Source organism: Pseudophryne corroboree, chromosome 6 (assembly GCF_028390025.1).
Source record: "Pseudophryne corroboree isolate aPseCor3 chromosome 6, aPseCor3.hap2, whole genome shotgun sequence".
NCBI classification, from domain to species: domain Eukaryota; kingdom Metazoa; phylum Chordata; class Amphibia; order Anura; family Myobatrachidae; genus Pseudophryne; species Pseudophryne corroboree.
This window is the reverse complement of record NC_086449.1, coordinates 13,778,478-13,801,828: the sequence shown is the minus strand read 5'-3', so window position 1 is coordinate 13,801,828 and position 23,351 is coordinate 13,778,478.

Here is a 23,351-nt window from a genome sequence, read left to right as displayed (position 1 = left end):
AACTTTATTGGTGTGTCTCACATAGAGACAGTTAACAGCATGTCAGCAAAAGGTGTCGACGTTTCGGCTCCATCTGAGCCTTTTTCAAGACTAACAAGATTACAGCAGGTTCTCACCCAGCAGCCCATGGGCTGCTGGGTGAGAACCTGCTGTAATCTTGTTAGTCTTGAAAAAGGCTCAGATGGAGCCGAAACGTCGACACCTTTTGCTGACATGCTGTTAACTGTCTCTATGTGAGACACACCAATAAAGTTTACATCATCAAGGAAGTGGTGAGTGCCTGTATCTTTTTTCGGATATATATATATATATATATATATATATAGCTTGGTGTGGTGCCCGGCACTCCTGGTCCTTAAATCTCATTAGCCTGGGTGCCCTCCGTACAGATACAATTACAGCAAACAAATAAGGCGTCACTCCAGGTCTTGTAAGGTGCAAATAATGCAGTGTATTAAACAAATCACTTGTCCAACGTTTCGGGGCCCGTAGCCCCTTTGTCTCATTCACACCTTGACAAAGGGGCTACGGGCCCCGAAATGTTGGACAAGTGATTAGTTTAATACACTGCATTATTTGCACCTTACAAGACCTGGAGTGATGCCTTATTTGTTTGCTGTATATATATATATATATATATATACATGCAAAGTCCATGTGATCCGGCTCTCCTTTACAGTATATTCCTGCACCGGGTGCCTCCGTGTTCAATCAAACATATACACAACAGACGTGGCACTCCTGGTGTCTATATCAAAGAAAACTCTAATGTAGGCAGAAAGTTACAGGCAACGTTTCAATGCCGTTTATTGTGTCATTTTCGTCAGGTCTAAAAACAAAAAGACAAGTTTTACCTTATATAAGATAAAATCACCCTGTGTTCAAGCGGCTTTCGGACGGCGGGATGCCGCCCGCCACGTCCAGCGCACCGGAAGTGACGTTGCGCTACGAAAATCAAATCTGATTTTGATTATCACTATACCCATATGTTTTACAAATGGTTGCAATATAAAGATGTAATTTTACGTTGGCTTGGTAGGATCACATACCGTACTCATGTACCTGGATGACTATGTAACAACATCTATAGCCTGTGTTCAGTGAAAGTAGTGCACAAAATGTATATTTGATTAATTGGTAGAGCCTTCTAAGGAATGTTCTGGTATTATGCCTGCTTATCTTTATGTTTACAGCTTTCCGTTTGTGTTGTATTTGTTTCTATGGTGATGGGGAGCACGGCCGTGGGAGGTGATGTAGCGCAACGTCACTTCCGGTGCACTGGACGGGGCAGGCGGCGTCCTGCCGTCCGAAAGCCACATGAACACAGGGTGATTTTATCTTATATAAGGTAAGACTGTTCTTTTTGTTTTTAGACCTTAGGAAAATGCCACAATAAACGGCATTGAAATATTGCCTGTTACTTTCTGCCTACATGAGAGTTTTCTTTGATATAGACACCAGGAGTGCCACGTCTGTTGTGTATATATATATATATATATATATATATATATACAGCAATATCAGCCCGGCACTCTGTTTTCAGATCCAAACGCTGCCCTGGTGCCTTCAGTGTAAATTTCAATATCTTGCAAAAAAAGCTGCGGCACTCAAGGTCTTTAGAAAAAGTCAAGTGTATTCAAATAGTCAGAAACATTCCATCGACGTTTCGGGGACTCCAACCCCTTTGTCCAGATGTGTACAAGTGTATATATATATACTGGAATACATAAAAAATTTTAATCATAAGAAATATAAAACCATAGAATACTTCAAAAAACTCGTTACAGTAAAACTGACAACTTTAAAGGTAGTTCTCTTCATTTAATTTTTTTTTAAATGTCTGTTTTTCCTTGATGATAATATACACATGTCAACAAATATATTCTTTAAATTAAAATACCAAAATAATTGAAAGTATATATATTCAATGAATTCTTACAATGACTCTTGTTGATCTCAAATGGACAATGGCTTTCTTGATGTCATTATTCCTTAGAGAATAGATCAAGGGGTTAAACAGTGGAGTTAAAATAGTGTTTAGCAAAGATAAATATTTCTTAAAATTCAGTGAATATCCTTTCGAAGGAATTATATTTATGGATATCAAAGTCCCATAATACAAGCAGACCACAGTCAAGTGGGAGCTGCAAGTTGAGAATGCCTTCTGCCTACCAGTAGAGGAAGATATCCGGATAATAGCGATAAAGATGCAGATGTATGTTACTATGACAAAACATAGTTGGAGAAGACTAATTATGGCCACTGCAGAGACTGCAGTTTGTATAATCGATGTGCCTGAACATGAGAGCTCCAAGAGAGGAGGTAGATCACAAAAGAAATGATCGATGATGTTTGGACCACAGAATTTAATATCCAATAAAATACAGTAAGTTATCAAAGCAATAATAAAACCAATCACCCAAGACCAAGCCATCAAATAATGAGGAAGCCTGTTGTTCATGATGGAGGCATAGTGCAGCGGGTCACAAATAGCCAAATATCGGTCATAGGACATCACAGTAAGGAGACAACATTCTATAATTGCAGAAGCACCAAAGAAATATAACTGAGTGGCACAGCACATGGCACAAATGAGATACCTGCTAGGACAACTTTTAAGGTGTTAGGAGTGACATTTGTGCTTATTAGAATATCACAAGCAGAGAGATGACTTAGAAAGTAGTACATGGGGGAGTGTAACTGGTTCCTCATTGATACCATTGCAATGATCAAACCATTTCCAGCCACAGTTGTAACATATGTTATCATAAGCACCAACAAGAGTGGAATCTGGAAGCCTTCTACTTCATGGAACCCCAGTAGAAGGAACTTCTCCACGGAACTCTTGTTGGCATCAGGCATCTACAAATCAAATAATTTAAAAATTAAATATTGTTGTTTTTTTTCCTTCAAATGTATTTATTGGGGTTTCCAAAAATATAAACATATAGCAGTGGAAATACAGTACATTGTCATTGATTATAAGCAAACAGTATAATTGCATACATGACATACATGTTCTTCCTAGAACACAAGAAGAAATAAGGCAAATGCAGAATTATTTTTAGGTAGAAAGAAAGAAAAAGAAGTTCAAGAGAAGACTAAAAGATAAAAATGGGGGGTAGAGGAGAAGGGAGGAGAAAAGGAGAGTGAAGGGAGGTGAGGGGGTATGAATATAAGGAGAAGTGACGTACAACATGAAAGAAGAAGGTAGAAACCATGCCAGGTATAGGAGCGCAAAATTCCAGTTGTCTTGGATCAGGCGGGAGCACAACGGAGCAAAATCCTTCCTGGCTTTCAACAATTCAGCTGAATAGTTCTAAAATAACAGGGATTTTGTGACCTTCCCAGGAAATTTGTCTGTGTTTTCGGGAAGCATTCCATAACAACTCCTTGTGCAAAAAAATAAGAGGCTTAAATATCACTGCTCTAGGTCTAGTTCCCTCTTGTGACCTTGCTGGCCCAGTCTGTGTGCACATTGTATGTTAAGGTCAGTACACCTGTCTTGAACTTGCAGCAATGTGGGCATAGACCACTTTATGAAGTCAAACAAATCCTGGCATTTTACAGACTCTGGTAAACCTATGATCCTAAGGTTCCCTCTGTGAGAACTGTTTTCCAGGTCTTGCATCTTATTATGAAGTTGCAGAATATATTTGGTATTTTTAGACACAGACTTTCTAAGATTAGCAACATCAGCGAATGTCTTCCTCAGCCTGTGCTCCACACCCAGCACCTTTTGAGTAAGCTATGCCAGCTGCTAGTTGATATCAGCCATCTGTTCCTTTAATCCTTTAATAAGGGACTTATGGCTGCCCTAATCACACTCACCATCTCTCCATAGGTGACTGGCAAATCTGGTTGCGGTTGCGCAGGCAGAGAAAGTGTAGGAGATGCTGGGGGTGAGTCACCGTCTGAGTACCCCTCTGTATCAGCATTGTGGATACCGCTGTCAGGTGAAGCCATGGCTGAAGGGGAGTGATCCCATGTAGAGTCCAGTGCTATCTTTAACTGTGTGCGGTGCCGCTCCTTCTCCTTCTGGGCTCTTCCCTTACCACTCGGCATGACAGTAAGATATCTTTCCATGCAGCGATACTGTTCCCAAGTGTCAGCGGGGGGGGGATCATCAGGGAGAAATAGGCAATATGAGTGTCCAGTGGAACAGAGCTAGCGGGGATAGCTACTGCGCATCAGGCAGCCAGAACCGGAAGTCTAAATATTGTGTTTATTTAAATTGTAAAATATATATATATATATAAACAAAAGCCTTCACTCACTGACTTTTTGACTCATCACTAGTTCACTTACTTACCGATATGTTAGTAAGATGGATTTTAACACAGATATTCTGCAGATGGGAAAGGAGTTGAAAAGGGGGTTGACATAATGATGTCATTACTGATGCATGGCTTGCGTTGTGTAAATGATAACGCCCAGATGGACAATCGGATCAAAATTTGGATTGCACCTCCAGTCTGTAGAATTTTATAAACTTCAAAAATGTGAAAGCCTTCACTCACTCACTAACTGGCTCATCACTAATTCTTACTTCCTGATATGTTAGGAAGATGAAATGTAACATAGGTACTCTGCAAGAGGGAAATAGGAAACTTACGTGATTAGAATTTTAATAAACCTCCCCTAAGGGGATGAAAAGGGGATTAACATAATGACGTCATTACCGATGCGTGGCTTGCATTGTGTGAACGATAACGCCCAAAAGGACAATCAGATCAAAATTTGGATTTCACTTTCAGTGTGTAGAGTTTAATAAACTACAAAAATAGTCCTGTCACTTTTAACCGTATCTTCTATGGGTGCTCCTCGGGTAACGCCAAGAACCATGGATTAATATTTACTAACATGTAGATGTCTGAAATTTACAGCTCTATAGATTTACCATGAAAATTAGAAACTCCCATGTGAAGAATGGGTAGAACAGCTAATATATATATATATATATACATATATATATATATAAATAAATAAAGAGACCAAGGATGTTCGGCACTCCACCTTACTGTAAACCACAACACGCTCCGGTGCCCGACCTGGACACACCATATATGCAAGCAAGCCAGCTGGACGGCACTCACGGAGACTAGATATATTCAACAAATAGACAGCTGAAGCTGGTGGGCAGTCAACGTTTCAGAATTTTACTTATTTTTTCAAGACAACCAGATACAGACAACAAACAGACATATATACCTTACCCAAACCTCGTGCTGGCTGTACGCACCCGCACCCGTCGTGGACCGATGACGTCACTGGCTCCCGTCGGCGCCTACGGACCGGCATCACATTGGGGGCGGGGACCGCAGCGTGCAAAACCATCACCATGGTGATGAACTAAAACAAAAACAAATAAATGACACCTCCGTGAGGAAGAACATAATCGCTAACTCTGGACCGCATAGCATATCTCCCATTGTAAAACATCCATCTGAACAACTGTAATATACTAAAGTTAGAAATGTCTAAGGATATTACACATGGATCTGGGAAATTAATGATGCATGATATATAATTATATATTGCTGTAATATATGACATACTATATGCAAATCTATTTGAATTACTATAATTGAATACTGTAATGCCACGGTAGAATTATCCTAAAAAGCTAGAGAAAAACAGAATTTCATTAAGACCATGTGGTCGGACAGTCTGAAGGCAATGGATCCATCTGGACTCTCGCTGCAACAACTGGCGTCCACGATTGCCACCCCTAATATTGGGGGGTATCCAGTCAATCATTTTATACTTGATGGTGGCTAGACTATGTTGGCATTCCTTAAAATGTCTAGCCACCGGTTGTTCCGACCCTTTTCCATCTAATGCCGCTCGTATCGCGGAGCGGTGTAAAGCTATTCTCTCCTTAAATTGCCTAGTTGTTTTGCCCACATAGAATTTTCCACATGGGCAACGGATGTAATAGACAACGTAGCGACTTGTACAGGTCAAGGGATACTTAATCTTGAATGTTTTCCCAGATCGTGGATGTCTAAACGTGTCACCGACCTCCAGAGCACTACAGGTAGTGCATCCTAAACACCTAATAAATATATGTATATATATATTAAAAAGAAAAATTATTAAACTAAGGGCACAAATGTCAAAGAAATAGCACGTAGATAATTTATAGAGTTAATTAAGAAAACCTTCCCATAAATATCTATGGGTGGCTGCTAAAAAACAGTGTATTTGTGAAACACGCATAAAACAGTAAAATATTAAGCTCTAAAGCGCCTACTAGTGCAAACGTACAAAGTGCAAAATGTGCTCAGGTGAACAAATATTTTGGGAATAGACGTAGGCCCTCATTCCGAGTTGTTCGCTCATTCTTTTTCTTCGCATCGCAGCGATTTTCCGCAAACTGCACATGCGCAATGTTCGCACCACGGCTGCGCCAAGCAAATTTGCAAAGAAGTTTGGTATTTTACTCACGGCTTAACGACGAAATTTCTTCGTTCTGGTTATCGGAGTGTGATTGACAGGAAGTGGGTGTTTCTGGGCGGAAACTGGCCGTTTAATGGGTGTGTGCGAAAAAACGCTGCCGTTTCTGGGAAAAACGCGGGAGTGGCTGGAGAAACGGGGGAGTGGCTGGGCGAACGCTGGGTGTGTTTGTGATGTCAAACCAGGAACGAAAAGGACTGAACTGATCGCAGTGACAGAGTAAGTCTCGAGCTACTCGGAAAGAAGCTACTCGAGCTACTGCAAAGAAAATTCTAATCGCTATTCTATTCGCAATTCTGCTAATCTTTTGCTCAAAATTCTGCAAAGCTAAGATTCACTCCCAGTAGGCAGCGTCTTAGCGTGTGCATTTCAGCAAAAAGCAGCTAGCGAGCGAACAATTCGGAATGAGGGCCTTAGTTTCTTAGTTAGTGTCTTCGGTCGTCAGACCAGCATATAATCAAGATGTATACGAAAGAAAAGAGAAAATATAGAGACCATCATGTGTAATGTCTTAACTCTACATATTTGAAAATCTAAATTCATTAAAATCTAGGGAAAGCAATCCCAACCAACAAGGTTTATCCTTTTTACAAAAACACAGTTTTAATCTCAATAAATACACACTTAAAAACAAATAAATACAAATAGCAAGTAATGGTAGGTAGCACACGTACAAGAGGTCACAAATATGAAGGCTTATCTGTCCAAGGTGGCATTCCACACTAAGGACGAAACACGTTGGGACTCTTGCTGTATCCAGGAATGCCACTAGTAGGCACTTTAGAACGTAATTTCTTACGAAGTGTTAAGTACTGCTACACATAGTGTGTAATTCAGACCTGATCGCTCGCTAGGGTTTTTTTTTGCACTGCTGCGATCAGATAGTCGCCGCCCATAGGGGAGGGTATTTTTGCTTTGCAAGTGTGCGATTGCCTGTGTAGCCGATCTGTACAAACAGATCTTGTGCAGTCTCTACACAGCCCAGGACTTACTCAGCCGCTGCAAACACTTCAGCCTGTCCAGGACTGGAATTGACGTCAGGAGCCCTCCCTGCATACGCATGGACGCGCCTGCATTTTTCCAAACACTCCCAGAAAACGGTCAGTTACCACCCACAAATGGCTTCTTCCTGTCAATCTCCTTGCGATCGCCCGTGCAAATGGATTCTTCGCACAAGCCCATCACTGAGCGGCGATCTGCTTTGTACTTGCGCGATGCTCCTTCGCATTGCAGTACATACGCATGCGCAGTTCTGACCTGATCGCAGTGCTGCAAAAAACGCTAGCAAGCGATCAGATCTGAATTACCCCCGTAGTCTCTATTTTATTTACTGTATATGATGTGTTACTTTTGGTATATACTGTCTGATAAAGTATATCTTAATGTATGAATCTGTCTGCAATTATTAGTTTTGAATGAATATATCCTATGTGCAGTTACTGCATCGATTACTGTATATCTATTACAATTGTCACATAACTCACTATTTTGCGCAGCAGTTTTTTTATATTTTATATTTTTATATGTATATTCTGATTATAGAAATTAAATGTTTCACTGATTTTAATTATGCATTTTTTTATCTGAAATCCATAAATTGCATAAAAAATTATTGAAACATTGAATTTTATTGATTTAATTTATTTCAACAACAAACTTTTGGCTTTTAAATGTAAAACAAAATGTAAAACAATCACCAACACAACTCCACTCATGTGTTTACCTGGTTTAAAGCTCACCTGCCAACTGACTACTGGCTTTTAAAGGTGAGACAGTCACCAGCACACCAATAAAACAGCTGACACAGATTTAAAGTAAATGAGATTAGAGGGGGGGGGGGGTGCATGGGAGAGCTATAATCACAAAAGGGCTAATTAAAAATAAACCCTATTCAGCACATACAGGAATCCACTGCATTAGCCATTCCCAGGAATGGGGTGCACACATGCACTCTCCACCCCAACAGGTGAGCTTTAAACCAGGTAAGCACATTTTCTCCTGTTGGATAGCAGTTGTCAGGTTTCCAATAATTTTATGTGAAAAATGTATGTGATAGCGTAGGACTTGCAGTGAAATGGGGTACCGTGATGTGGGCTGCAAGCTTAAATGCATTGTACAACTCATGAACTAAAATCCCATTATTTATCTAGTTATGTATTAAAGTTTTAAAGTGAATGAGGTTAGTGAAGAGAGTGCTGGGTTCTCTGTATATGTATAAGTGAGCAGGTGGTCACAGCCCACTACACCCTAACCTACGGGTGGAGAGTGTATGTGTGCACATCATTCCTGGGTATTTCGAGTGCGGTGGTTTCCTGTATGCGTAGAATAGGGTTAATGTTTTATTAAGTCCTTTTGTGATCATAGCTCTCCCATGCACCCCTTGCTAATATCATTTGCTTGACACCTGTGTCAGCGGTTTCATTGGTGTGCTGGTGACTGTCTCACCTTTTTAAAGCCAGTAGTCAGTTGGCAGGTGAGCTTTTTGCCAGGTAAACAAAAACAAAATGAGTGGGAGTGGGTGCTAGTGTGCTAATTGTGTGATATTCGACAAGTACACAAATATGTATTTTTGTAAAAAAAAAAATACCGTCACAGACTGCTGCTGCAAATTTTTTAGGAGCTATACCTCAAAATTAGTTTCAGAAAATTCATAAAAAAAGAGAGTGCTGTCCGTGAGGATATTATTTTTTTCATTCAATAAAAATTATTTAATGCAGATAATAAACAAACTTAATAAGCATAGATAAAAATATTATATATTTATATATATATATATATATATATATATATATATATTTATTTTTTTATTTTTTTTTTTCATTTTTTTATTTTTTTCAATTGACCACTTTAGGGTGTACCACTGTAAATGTATCCTAGCTACTACTTAAAGAGGCTTCTTGTAAACTGAATTAGATCCTTTCACGTGGATAATGTTTCAGTCTAAAGCCATCAACTTGACATAGTGTTAATTTAGTTGGAAACAATCCATGACTGCAAAACAGATATAATAAAGCAATTGCTTTGGTTAGTAATAGTTATGCAGAATTTCACAAGTCTTTTAGGAAAAAGAAGAAAGGCATATGAAGGCAAGTTTTAGTGAGTTAGTAGTAGTAAGGAAAATAGGTCTCTTCACACACAAAAGGTTTTTTTTTATCTCCTCTCCCAGTATTTCAACTATAATCAGGTGGGTGAATTGTCCGCTTCAAACAATCTAGACAAAATAGTTTATGTGATTCCACTCCTTTTTATATTATTATAAGCAGCATGTATAGGTGTTTCAACAGCTGTTATTCATGGAGAGGGACTTCTCCAGACAAGCGGTTAGCGGTGCTTAATAACAGTGGCTTACCCGATTCTTTTTGAAAACCGCTGGAGGTCCCGTTACTGTGCTGCAGTTTCAGCAGACCGTACAGGCTGGAATGTTACAGTGTGTCTCTCCCCGCAGGCAAGGGGTTGGGAGTTGGAAGTTCAGTGAGTTGTCCAAACAACTGTGGCTTCTTGTTATGTATCCGCTGGAGGTTCCGTTGTTCACCCGGAGTCTCTGCCGCTGGCGCTGGGTGGGACTTTGTGTGGTAACTGGGAGTCACCGATGGAAGCTGGAAGCCGGTAGATAGATGTGTGTCTGATTAGCATCAGACACACATCTATCTCCCGGCATCGTTTGAAGGGCAATACTTGATGCATTTCTCAGCCTCAACAGTGGGGCTGTTTCTTCGTAAATCTGGTATATCATTATACCAGGTAAACACATGAGTAGAGTTGTGTTGGTGATTGTCTTACCCTTTAAAAGCCAAAAGTTTGTTGGCAGGTGAGCTTTAAACCAGGTAAGCACATTTTCTCCTATTGTATAGCAGTTACCATGTTTCCAATAAATCTATGTGAAAAAGCTATGTGATAGAGTAGGACTTGCAGTGAAATGGTGTCCCGTGACGTGGGCTGCAAGCTTAAATGCATTGTACAATTCATAAACTAAAATCTCATTATTTATCTAGTTATGTATTAAAGTTTTGTAGTGAATGAGGCTACTGAGGAGAGTGCTGGGATCTCTGTATATATATATATATATATATATATATATACATACACAGTATATATATATATATACTGCAATTATTTCATTTACAGTCACAGATTGCAATATGATCACCACAACTGTACATATCTACACTAAATAATCATATAATAGGGAGACAGCTTTTGCACACTGCTATTATCTACAGTTACTAAAGTCCAATCAGACTAGATGATATAGCAGCCTAAAATATTTGTTTATATTTATTTCACTTACTGCATAAATATTAAGCACATAATAATAAACAGAAGTAGAATTCATAGTTTTATTATTATTATTATTATTATTATTATTATTATTTTTTTATCCTTAATTTATATGGTACCACAAGGGATCTGCAGTGCCCAATTACAGAGTACATCAAACCAGGAAAACAGTAATTTACAGCTGAAGACAATATAGGACAAGTACAGTACAGGGTAAATAACCATAGCTACACCAGCAGATGACACTGAAATAAGTATCAGGTGTCAGAAGACCATGGGATTAGGTGCAGCTGAAGATTATTAAAGTAAGTAAGTAAGAAAAGGATAAGCACATGAGGGAAGTGCACTTGGGGGCTAGAGGAGATAGTAGTGCCATCAATAGATAATGAGATTGTAGGAGGTGAGGTTGTGCGGGATGGTGGTAAGATGGCCAGCTCATTCTTAGACATGTTGAGTTTAAGAAAGTGCTGGGACATCCAGGAGGAGATAGCAGAGAGACAGTTGGTGATACGAGTGAGGAGAGCGGGGGAGAGGCACTAGCGCATGCAGGGGGGGTTTCTGTGTACCTAGAAACCCCACCTGCTAACCCGATCTGCTACTGCAGGGCACCGATTTTTCCCCCCACAGAGGCAGATGTGTTTGGTGAGGAGCCGGCAGCGATTCAACTAGCGACCTGTCAGAGCAGCGGAGGAGGGATTCAGCGCAGAGAGACCGTCTCCCCCCACCCCGCCCTCTCAAGATGCATCCCATCAACAGCAGCCGCCGAGCTCCCGCCTCCCGGAGGAGAAGAGGAGGTGCACATGAACAGGCAACGTCTCCCCGGCTGTAGCTTCCGGCTCCACTACAGTTTACTGTCAGGAGATCGGTGCAGGAGTACTGTACTAGCCAGTGGCATGGAAGGGGACTTTTGTATGACTCGGGTTGAAGTCCAGGGCAGCAGGTGCCTTCCTATGTGTGGGAGCAGATAAACTGCAGTAAGTGTGTTCTGTAGTTGGAGTGTGGGAAGTAGGGGACAGTGTGAGTGTGTTTTATCTGTATGCAGTCTGAGTGAGTGCCAGTGGGTGTGTGAGGGGGGAAATCTGTGTGTGCAATATACATTCTGACTGTGTGCATGTGTTTGTGTGTGTCTGTGTTTAAGGGGGTGGGCAGTCTGTGTGTGTGTGTGCGTGGGTGTGTGTTTCATGATGTCAATACACCTTTACTGTTTTATAGGGGTGGGGCATGGTGAGCGCAACAAAATAATTATATCTATCTATCTATCTATCTATCTATCTATCTATCTATCTATATATATATATATATATATATATATATATATTGCATTATAGACAGCACATCCACCAATATAGTATACAGCCCTGGTGCCCTCCATAGGTAACCCCAGCCTGGCACTCAGGTAATAAACAATTCTCAGAAAGCTCAGGTCATATCAATGTTTTGCTAGTTTGCATTACCTGAAGCTGCTGTGATGGACTATATATATATATATATATATATATATATACACACACGTGCGTGGAAAACCCCTCTTAGAAATCCTGCATTTGCCCCTGAGAGGTCCGGGAAGGAAAGGTAGATTTGAGTATCATCAGCATGAAGATGGTATTGGAAATCAAAGGAACTAAGTTAACCTAAAGAGGATGTATATAGAGAGAAAAGGAGATGACCAATAATAGACCCGTGGGGGGACACCTACAGTTAGTGGAAGTGGGGGAGGTGCTTAATATCATTAATTGTTCAGTTGCTTATTATCATTGTCAAAAGGTTCAAACTTTTTGCTATCGCATTGATGAGATGAACTTTTATGTCATAAAACCATAGAGAGAAGATGATTTGCATCCCCCTGAAGAATTTATCTTACAGGCAACAGAGGAAACTTTCTGAGGTATCGGGTGGAGCTACACCCTCTAAGAAATTATGGGAATTAGTACCAATTTTACAGATAAGCAGCAATGTATGGGCATTTATTTTGTGTGTGTTATATGTGATTAAAATATATGTAAAACATATTACACTATGTAGAATTCGGAGCCAAGGATCTTGAGTTCCATCATATAAAGCAGCAGATTGGGTGTCTGGAACACATAATTTGATTTACTTAAGAAACCTCAAGACAATTGGTTGGTGTTTTCCTGTTTCTCTATTTATTTGCTTCACTAGGTCTTCTCACCCTCCTATCTCTTAGATCATAACATCAACGTTAAGATAAAAAAGTCCTCTTGGAGATTAAGCAGCCACCCATGTAAAAGGGAGTGTGTATAAAAAAAGAACTTGGGTAACAAAAAAGAATAATTGGAAAACACATAATGGACTTTACATGTTGTAGCGCTAGTACATAGAGGCAGAAATTGTGCACATACAGATGAAGCGCTCACCAATTACCATATTAACCCCATGTGTGACATGACTGACAAAAAGATAGGGACTGAATACATTCACCCTTGGTAGGATGGTGATCCTCAATGGTAGATCAAAATGAAATAACGTTTTTTTTCTGAGAAGGTCTTTTACTTCATATACAGGGCACAAATAGGACTGATAAATCCTTGGTAAACCTGAAACAAAAAAAGTACCTCTCTTCCCAATATGAATGAGAATTTTAGAGAGGTACTAAAAAATGGCAGACCATAGTGTAGTACAGATTAAAAGCACGCACAGGTTTAATGCCACAGATTAAACTCACAAGAAAGTAAAAATAAAACAGCATGTCAATAAATACTCCATAAAATGGCACAGCAGATATATCACCAAAGGGGACCTAGGACCACAGATGTAACCGATGTGGGATGCAGACAGGCTCTCCGGATGCCTAGCAGCTAACAGGGTCTTTCTCCAGACAGGTGATGCAGTCAGTTAGTGTCAGAGTCTATTCAGACATCTATCATGTAGTAATTGGTGCCTAATATGCTATTGCTCCTTCATATTCCAGTCTGTTCTGAGAGGTGAGTGCTTCTACATGTAATGGCAGAGGTTCCCAAACTCGGTCCTCAAGGCACCCAGGCAGTCCAGATATTAAGCTAATATCTGGACTGCCTGGGTGCCTTGAGGACCGAGTTTTTAGTACCTCTCTAAAATTCTCATTTATATTGGGAAGAGAGGTACTTTTTTTGTTTCAGGTTTACCAAGGATTTATCAGTCCTATTTGTGCCCTGTATATGAAGGAAAAGACCTTCTCAGAAAAAAAAACGTTATTTCATTTTGATCTACCATTGAGGATCTCCATCCTACCAAGGGTGAATGTATTCAGTCCCTATCTTTTTGTCCGTCATGTCACACATGGGGTTAATATGGTAATTGGTGAGCGCTTCATCTGTATGTGCACAATTTCTGCCTCTATGTACTTGTGTTTTTGATGTGTGGGATACACTTCTATTGTGCACACTGATAGCTGCTCACTGAGTTTTGTTGCGCATCCACACCGACATTATCTGTTGTACCAATGTTGTAGCGCTAACCACTTGGATTACCTATGAAACGTCTGATTAACTTCAATGTGTAAGATTATAAAATTGGTCATTATACAGTAATTGTGATGCCAATAACTTACTGTGTAATTGTTGTATATATATATATATATATATATATATATATATATATATATATATATATATATATATGCCTCTTTAATATTATTAAGCTTCTTTTATTATTAAACAACAATTTAGATAGTAACTTATTGTAGCAAAGACCAAACAATGGAATGGAGACTATCAAATTTACATCAATACATTGGGAAATTCTAAATGTAACAAATATTTAAATAAAACTATAATTAATTATAGCAGTCTGCCAATCAGTTAACTATTTTCAACTTATAAAGTAATACTTACTGATGCAGTGTGACTGGGATATATATTTTGCTTGTCTGGAAGAAGAAATTGTATACTGTATGTACCAATATAAATCAATCTAATTCTTGTTTGTTGCAGAATTTATTTTTGTAAATTAATTAAAATGTAAAAGTTAAATGGTATAAATTAACAAAGTTAAATATTTCCTTTAAATTGTTTGTGCTTAAAAAACTGTTGCAGTTCTGAGCTTCTATATATATAAGCTTGGGAACAGGTGCAGTCTCAATGGGGCTTCTGAATGCTTAGGAAAGCTCTCATACTTTGTCCATAGGGATTAATTATAATACAAATAAATCATTAAATGAGAGATAACTCTAACAATCTAAAGGCAGCTGGCAATGAATTACAGAAACAATTGTTTATGTTTGTGTTGAATACAAGAATCAGTTAAGCCAAAATAAGTTGCTCAGGTGCCATAATTGAGGCAATGTACAGTACAGTATGGTGGTAATTAGTGGAACTGTGAAAATGAATATACATTACCAAAAGCATGGGATATAGTATCACCATCAATAAAAGTAAGTGACAATGGTAATTATCGCTTACATTTTGTAAAATCCAGTTATTGAGAACAGAGATATCACTGCTTAAACTTCTTCTCTGATCCTGGTTTCCATCTCCATAATGTTGTGTGGGACCTCCATTCATCGATCTATAAAAACTGAAAGGTTTCAAAGTATGACAGCAGGAACCTATTCCATTTTCACAAAGTGTTGGTTCCTTCCTGGAGCCCTGATCTCCCCTATATGTTGAAGGTCCAGATTATGAAGTTGGATCTGACTACTGGGTCAGTACCAGCAGTGTAACGTTAGGACACTACTAATTAGCATGACTGTCTGTCTTAGGGCTCAAGGGTGCACCTGTCCATAGCAAACTTAAAATGCCCTGGTTTACTTATATCTGATGCAGCAGCAAAGTGAGTAAAGTGAGTAGATTATAGGGGGGTCTTTAGGGGTATATTAATGAACATACCAATATTGATGCAAGATACACTCAAAATAATAACAACAAAGAGGTGTATCTTGCTAGACAGAAGGAGGGTAAGAAAATAATCAGGCGTGAAAAGGAAGTAGCAGAGGAGCAAATGGGTCAGTCAGGGGATAAAGGGGGCAAAATGTTTTTAAGTATATAAGTGAAAGGAAAAAATCAATTGGAGGAATAATAAGACTTAAGACAGAGAGTGGGAATTTGGTGGAGGGAGACAAGACAATTGCAGATCATTTAAATAATTACTTTTGCTCAGTATTCACTACAGAAGGAGAAGGAAAGGGCCACAATTCAGTTGCAAGGACATTCATGAAAATAAGGTAGATGAGAAGGTCCTAACAGAACTGTCAAACTTAAAATGGATAAATCATTGGGGCCAGATGGGATACAGCCAAGGATTTAAAAAAAGCTAAAATATGTGCTGGTAGCACCACTAATGGAATGAATGGAAAAGAGCAAATGTAGTTCCACTGCACGAAAGTGGAAACAACGAAGAAGCAAGGAACTACAGACCAGTAAGCCTTACCTAAGTAGTAGGGAAAGTAATGGAAAATCTATTAAAATCTATTAAATGGAACAAATGGAAAAGAACAAATGTAGTTCCACTGCATGAAAGTGGAAACATCGAAGAAGCAAGGAACTACAGAACAGTAAGCCTTACCTAAGTAGTAGGGAAAGTAATGGAAAATCTACTAAACGAAAGAATTGTGGAATATCTTAAATCAAACAACTTACAGGATCCAAAACAGCATGGACTTACTGTTGGGGAAGATCATGCCAAACAAACCTTATTAACTTTTTTGTAGATGTAACATATCTAGACTTTAATAAGGCATTTGACACTGTCCCACATCGCAGACTGCTAAATAAAGTCGAAAGTGTGGTATTGAACTATAAAACAGTTAAATGGTTAAGAACCTGGTTGCAGGATAGTAAATAAACAGTTGTAGTAAATGGATTGCATTCTATGGAGGGAAGTGGAGTACCCTAGGGATCTGTACTTGTACCAGTTCTCTTTAATATCTTTGTTGGTGACATTGCAAATGGTATTGAAGGCAAAGTATGCCTTTTTGCAGATGACACAAAGATATGCAATGAGGTAGAAAAACCAGTAGGGGTAGAACAAGTGATTGATGACCTAGTTAGACTTGAAAAATGGTCAAGAAGATGGAAACTACAGTTTAATGCAAAATGATGCACTTGGGTCTCAAAAACCCAAAAACTAAATATTGTATCAAGGGTACTATATTGGAAACTACTGAGGAGGAAAGGGATTTAGGAGTCACTATTTCAAGTGACCTAAAGGCAGGAAAAAATGTAACAAAGCAATGAGGAAGGCAGGTCAGATGCTTGGCTGCATAGGGAGAGGAATCTGTAGCAGAAAAAAAAGTAATAATGCCACTATTTAGGCCATTGGCATGGCCTTATCTGGAATACTCTGTCCAGTTCTGGAGACCATATCTCCAGAATGATGTAAATCCATTAGAGACTGTTCAAAGAAGGGCAACTAAAATGGTGCATGGCCAACATTACAAAATTTACCCAGAAAGACTAAAAGATCTTAACTTGTAAAGTTTGGAGCAGAGAAGGTAAAGGGGGTACATGATAGAAACTTTCAAATATACCAAGTGTTTAAAGTACAGGAGGGAAACATTATGCAATGGTAGAGATGTGTTCGAACTCGAGTACATACACTGAAACTGGAGGGAGGCAGGTTCAGGGAAAGTTTAAGGAAAAATAACTTCACAGAAAGGGTAGTGAATTAATGGAATAGCCTCCATCAGAGGTTGGTAGAGGGTAATCCCAAGCAATTTAAACATGCTTGGGATAGGAATATGAAAAAAGAACTAAGGTTAAAAAAGGGTTGAGATTGCCTAAAGGATAAACAATGGGCAGACTAGATGGGCCAAGTGGTTCTTATCTGCCATCAAGTTCTATGTTTCTATGTTTACCGAGGGTGCTTCACTTAAACACATGTGTATAAAAAATCTAAAACATTAGATAAAATGTTTACAGCTCCTTCTGGAGAACATGGGTGGACATCTGGATCTCCTTACCAAAGGACAGTACTATCCCTGCCTTACCCTATCTGGTGATGCTTGTAGGATTCCGCAGACTTTGTGGAAAAATTGGCTTGCATGAAATGCATTGAACAGGCAAAGATGGACTATTCAAGAAACCAGGACACAGCTAGTCAGACCGCTCCATCACCTGCCCAGTGATGTCATCAACCCACACCCCGCTGGACGCAGTGACCATGGTGCAGAGGCCACAGACAGCTGATTTTCCACACAGACTGAGTAATCCCACATGCACCACCTAGTATGGTAAGACAGGGATAGTTCTGTCCTCAGGCAAGAGATCCGGATGTCTACACAAATGTTACAAAAGGAGCTGTAAACATTTTATGTCATGTTTTATATTTTTACAGGTGCCACTGCTCACTATAGTTTAATTAGCAATCATTGTTGATTAGTAAGTCTTGGAATTTTATATTGAGCAACAATACACTTATAGGGCGTAGCAAAGATACAGATGGAACCTCACTCATCTAGACTTCTCTGCTGCACCTAGGCACACCATGGTTTATTAGCATAAGCCTTTCATCTGTTGTTCTCTGCTGCAATACAATACAGAGAGAACAATACAGCAGGGGATTAAGTCTGACTGCCCTGGCTCAATTAATCCTGTTAAAGGGATAGATGAGCAGGGCTCCATCTGTATATATAATATTTTTTAATTTTCATCTGTGTTGTAGCCTGCTTTGCAATATCACATTCTAGTGAAGAATTATACTAAAACCTGTACCCACAATCATTAGAGTCTTTATTTTTGTGAATTTTTGCAGGTTAAAACACTTTTTACGTTCTACCACTAGATGTTATGGCACGGAAACTATTTAAACAATTGTCGAATGCTATAGCAGACAGGACCCACTCTTCTAATACTAAGAGTACACATACTGTATTTGACCTCAGAATTACTGTCAATTCTGTGGGTAATACTGTCACTCAGCTGTGCTTTGGATCACATATATTTTCACCTTGACAATTCAAATCATGGTGGAAGGAGTACACAATTAGCTTTTTATATTGTGAGAACACATACACTCCTTTCCGTTTTTATGTATTAAGTGTTTTAAGAAAAAGGAGTCAGTGCTCATAGAGACTTTTTAATACAATATTGTATTGAATTATTTATGAAACGTTAAAAAACACACAATTATCTAAATGCATGCACCCAAAAAGAGTCTAACCTTTTTCTTGTTGTTGTTGCTCCATGGCAATAGGAGCATAATGTAAATGCATACTAATACTAATAAAATGAAAATTAATAAAAATGAAAATGTGTACAAAGAATAATAAATAAAAATGTAGATATAAAATTACAAAAAATAAAGATTAAAAAACAAAATTGATATGGGCGATGAATTAAGAACAATGTGTTTGGACATTTAAGATGGGAATTTATTTATTATGAAAAAGTGTAAGATGAGTATTTTGGGTACAAATAGGATAAAAAGATCTGTGCTACTTGGTTTAGGATGGATTTTGTGTTAAGCAATATTGGTAGAAAAAGACTTTCAATGCAGTAGTTAAACAGTAACCAATGTTTATTGCTCTTTGAATAGAAATTTTTCATATCATGAGCTTTGGAGCAGATTACTGTATGTGCTTGCTCTAATTATCCTAAATTCCCATGATCTTTCTCTCCTATATCTCTCCATTCCACTCTGGTCAGTGAGTGGTGGATTCAGCATGGATGGGAGCCAGGCTTAGCCAATGTGGTACTAAATTACAAAAAAGTCTCCAGTGGGACACTTTTTTAAGAATTGTGTGCCTTTGTGGGTTGGAAGTCTTGTAGGCCCTACACATGGCCGACATCAGTCAAAGATATGAACGATCTCGTTCATAAATGAACGAGATACTGTTCATATCTTTGAGTGTGGAGGCTCCAGCGATGAATGATGCGCGGCCCCACGCTCATTCATCGCTGGTCCCCCGTATGCTGTACATGCAGGCCAATATGGACGATCTCGTTCATATTTGCCTGTAGTTCTATGGAGCCATGTGACGGGGGGAATGAAGAAACCTCACTCCCCCCGTCACTGCCCCTCTGCCGCCGGGTCGCCTGTCGGCCGTATCCGCCGTCAAGCAGCTCGGCGGCGGATCGGCCAATGTGTAGGGCCCATTACAAGGAGGGTCTTAAATTGTCTTTTATTGCAAACTGGATATTTCATGCTTTATAGAAAAACATAGCTTAAAAACAGTCCTTTGAATTTTTTTGCCAAAGCTATGTAGGGTTATGTGCTGAAATTATTATGTAACAGAGTTACCTTATGTACAGTATATGCATAAAGCATTTATATAAATTTGAATAATTTTGGAACAATATTTAAAAATTTATGATGCACTTAATTAACAACATATGGGTATGAAATAAAAAAATAATCTAAGAATAAAACTAAAAATATTACTGATCTAAATAAATTTTAACTAAAAATGAAATATAAAAGTAATTCAATAATAATTAAATGAAATGTCAATATAAATAAGAATACAAGTAAAAATGTCAGTGGTGAATGAACTCCCCCACCCCCACAAAATTATATACTAATTGTAATGTATCTACTGGATCAGAGATGATCCTAAGTAAAAATATACAATATGTTTATTCCATCAGGCACTGAGGTTTTCATTTTAAAGATCTGCTCCAGTCTTTTTTATATGTTGAATTTCCATGAATTTTAGATATTTGTTTTTTTTTCAATGGTGGGTCAGAAAGTGGAACGAGGCACTGTGTAGAGAGTACTTTTCTGATCCTTTTTTAAGTTTTTGTTTTGTGTGACCTACTGTATGTATTGCAAATGACAGGGGAAGTATAATTAGGTGCACAACTTCTGTTTTGCAGTTAATATGATTTATGATCTTCAAGGAGCTAACTCTTGCCTGAGACGTACATGAATGAATTGGTGCAGTAGACTGAATGTTCTGTTTATGACATCCTAGGCATTCTGAACAGTGATACAAGTATTTTGTGAGGGAATGATCAGAAATTACTCCTGAAATACTGTACAACTGGATGAAAGAATGTTCCTGAGAGTGTGTGCTTTTTTTTCAGATGACTCTTTGTTTTGGGTCTACTATTCAGTTTTATATCTTGATTCAGGTTAAGGAGGTGACAATATTTTTTTAAGGATGGTTCCAGATCTTTAATTCTGATGTTATATTGAGACATGAAGGTGGTTATATCATATTTTTTTTCGTTTCTTCATTATATTTTAAAAGGTATTCTATATCTATTTATTTCACATTGGCTAGTGCTTGGTCAACCCTTTTTGTTGTTGCAGCTTTTTTTCTAGGTATTTTTGTTTATATTTTGGTTTTAATCATGACGTACATATGACCTTGAGCAGTTATTTTATCTCCTGGATTGGCCTTCTATAATATTTCTTGTCCAGTTTCAACCATGGTTACTGGAAGATAATCAGTAATTATTCAAATCAGCTTATTTATAAATGTTCCAGTTTCTATTTTCCATTCTGTATAAAAATATTTACTGTTAGTCCAAAAAATGTATTTCTGTTTTGCTTACAGTGTATGTAAATTAAAAATGTAATTGGTTGCTCTTTATGTATTGTATGAAGTTGATTAGGTCTTCTTCAGAACTCTCACATTTAAAAAGCATGTTGTCAATGTAGCTGACACAACATATTAAATTATTGAGAAATTATTTACAGTATGTTCCCAGATGCAATTGTCCCCCCAGTTTCCACAAAAAGATTCCCATTGCTTATAGAAGAACCCTTTATGCCAGATGCACTTATTGCTCATTAGTCAATACTTTCCATAATATAGTAAATTTGTTAATTTGGTATGGTTCTTCTTGAACAATGATAGTGAATAGTATGAGGGGTTCCAATGCTTAGATAGACAATGTCTAAGTTATCAAACAATACTATAGGTTGACCCCATATGGTCGACTTTCATTAGCTCAACATTGACAAAAGGTCAACATACATTAGGTCGACACTGACAAAATGATGACACTAGAAAAGGTGGACAGGTACTAAAGGTCAACAGGTTCAAATGTTCAAATGGTCTACATGGAAATGGTCAACACACATATGGTCAACATGCGTCGACACACTTTTTAAATATTTTTACATCTTTTTATACTTTACCATCCATGTGGACTACGATTGGGAAAAGTAACCTGTAACAAGTGCAGTGGTAGAAGAGTGAGGCACCTTGATCGCAGCATGGTGAGTGAAGCAAGCCATGCCAGGGGACATGTTATACTAATTGGGGTTCCTTGTGCTCTGACGGTGAAAATTACACCAATAAAAATGTGGAATGTTGACCGTTTTTGTGCCAATCATTTTCCATGTCAACCTTTTCATGTGTATTAACTTTTTGTACCTGTCAAACTTTTCCTGTGTCGACCTTATGTCAGTGTTGACCTAATGCATGTTGACCTTTTGTCAGCGTTGACCCACAGTATTGCATGTTGACTATATGGGCTCGACCTGATGACTGTTGACCTAGACATTGTAGATCTTCTATACCATACCCAAGTATGAGAACATCCATCTGTGTGTCTGCTGTATCTGTAAGGGGTGCTCTGCTCTATCAGTCTGGATGGGGTACTCTGTCTGTTGTATCTGAAAAAGGGGTGCTCTGTCTGCTGTATCTGAAAAAGGGGTGCTCTGTCTGCTGTATCTGAAAGAGGGGCTCTGTGTGTCACCTCCAGGGGATCTGCCCCAGTGTAAAATTAAAATAATAAAAGCTAAATAAGCCTAAAAATATCCTTACAAAAAAGTTTTTTTATGCTGTATCCCAGTGTACTATACAATTTTTATTTTATTTTCATATGTACTGTGATACTGCCGGTAAGACTGCAGTATATTAGGGGGCATAAGTCAGGGCATGTAAAATAATTTAATTTTAGCTGAAAGTTAGCTGGAGAGGCAGTAAGACCAACTGTGCATACAGAAACAGAACCATCAGACATTTCTGAGGAACATTTAGGTGTGTCCATGTCAGTTAAGTGTGAGTCTGAGATTTCTAATTCTGTCCTCCTAGAGAAGCCTCTTTCGCCTACTTCTTCTACCATTTCTTCACCATTTGCACATGTGGGGATTAGTATAAGTAAAATGGTGACAATGAGGAGGGCACAATAGAAATAGAGGATTTGTGTGTGGAAGTGGAACAGGATGAGGGGTATATGATGGGGATATGTGTGTATCACTACTACCTGACATTAAAGAGGATGTTGATGATGTTGTTTGTGTAAATCAGCCCCCGATGACTGAAGTTGTTGACCGTGATAAAAAAAGAAAACCATTGCAATGCCTGGGCATAATACCAGAAAAGCCACCTCTTGCATGTGGGATTACTTTTACCCCAATCCTGACAATGCTTGTGAAAGAATCTGCTCCATTTGTGAGGCCAAAATTAGTAGAGGAAGAAAAATTAGCCATCTAAGCACCTCCTGCATGTTACATCATTTGCAGCGAAGACATGAAATTTATTCTATAATATAATTAACACTTCATCATCAACATCCTCAGAGTCATTACTTAACGCAGGAAGTGTTTTGTGCCACAAGTGACGGCCCCTGTTGCTGAAGTGATTGATTTGTTTAAACTGTGCACATCCTGTTTCATATATACAACATAAGGGTGGGAGGGAGGGCTCAAGGTCAATTCCATCTTGCACCTCTTTTCTTTGCTTTATGTGCTGTTTGGAGCAGTGCTGACTGTGATGACAAATA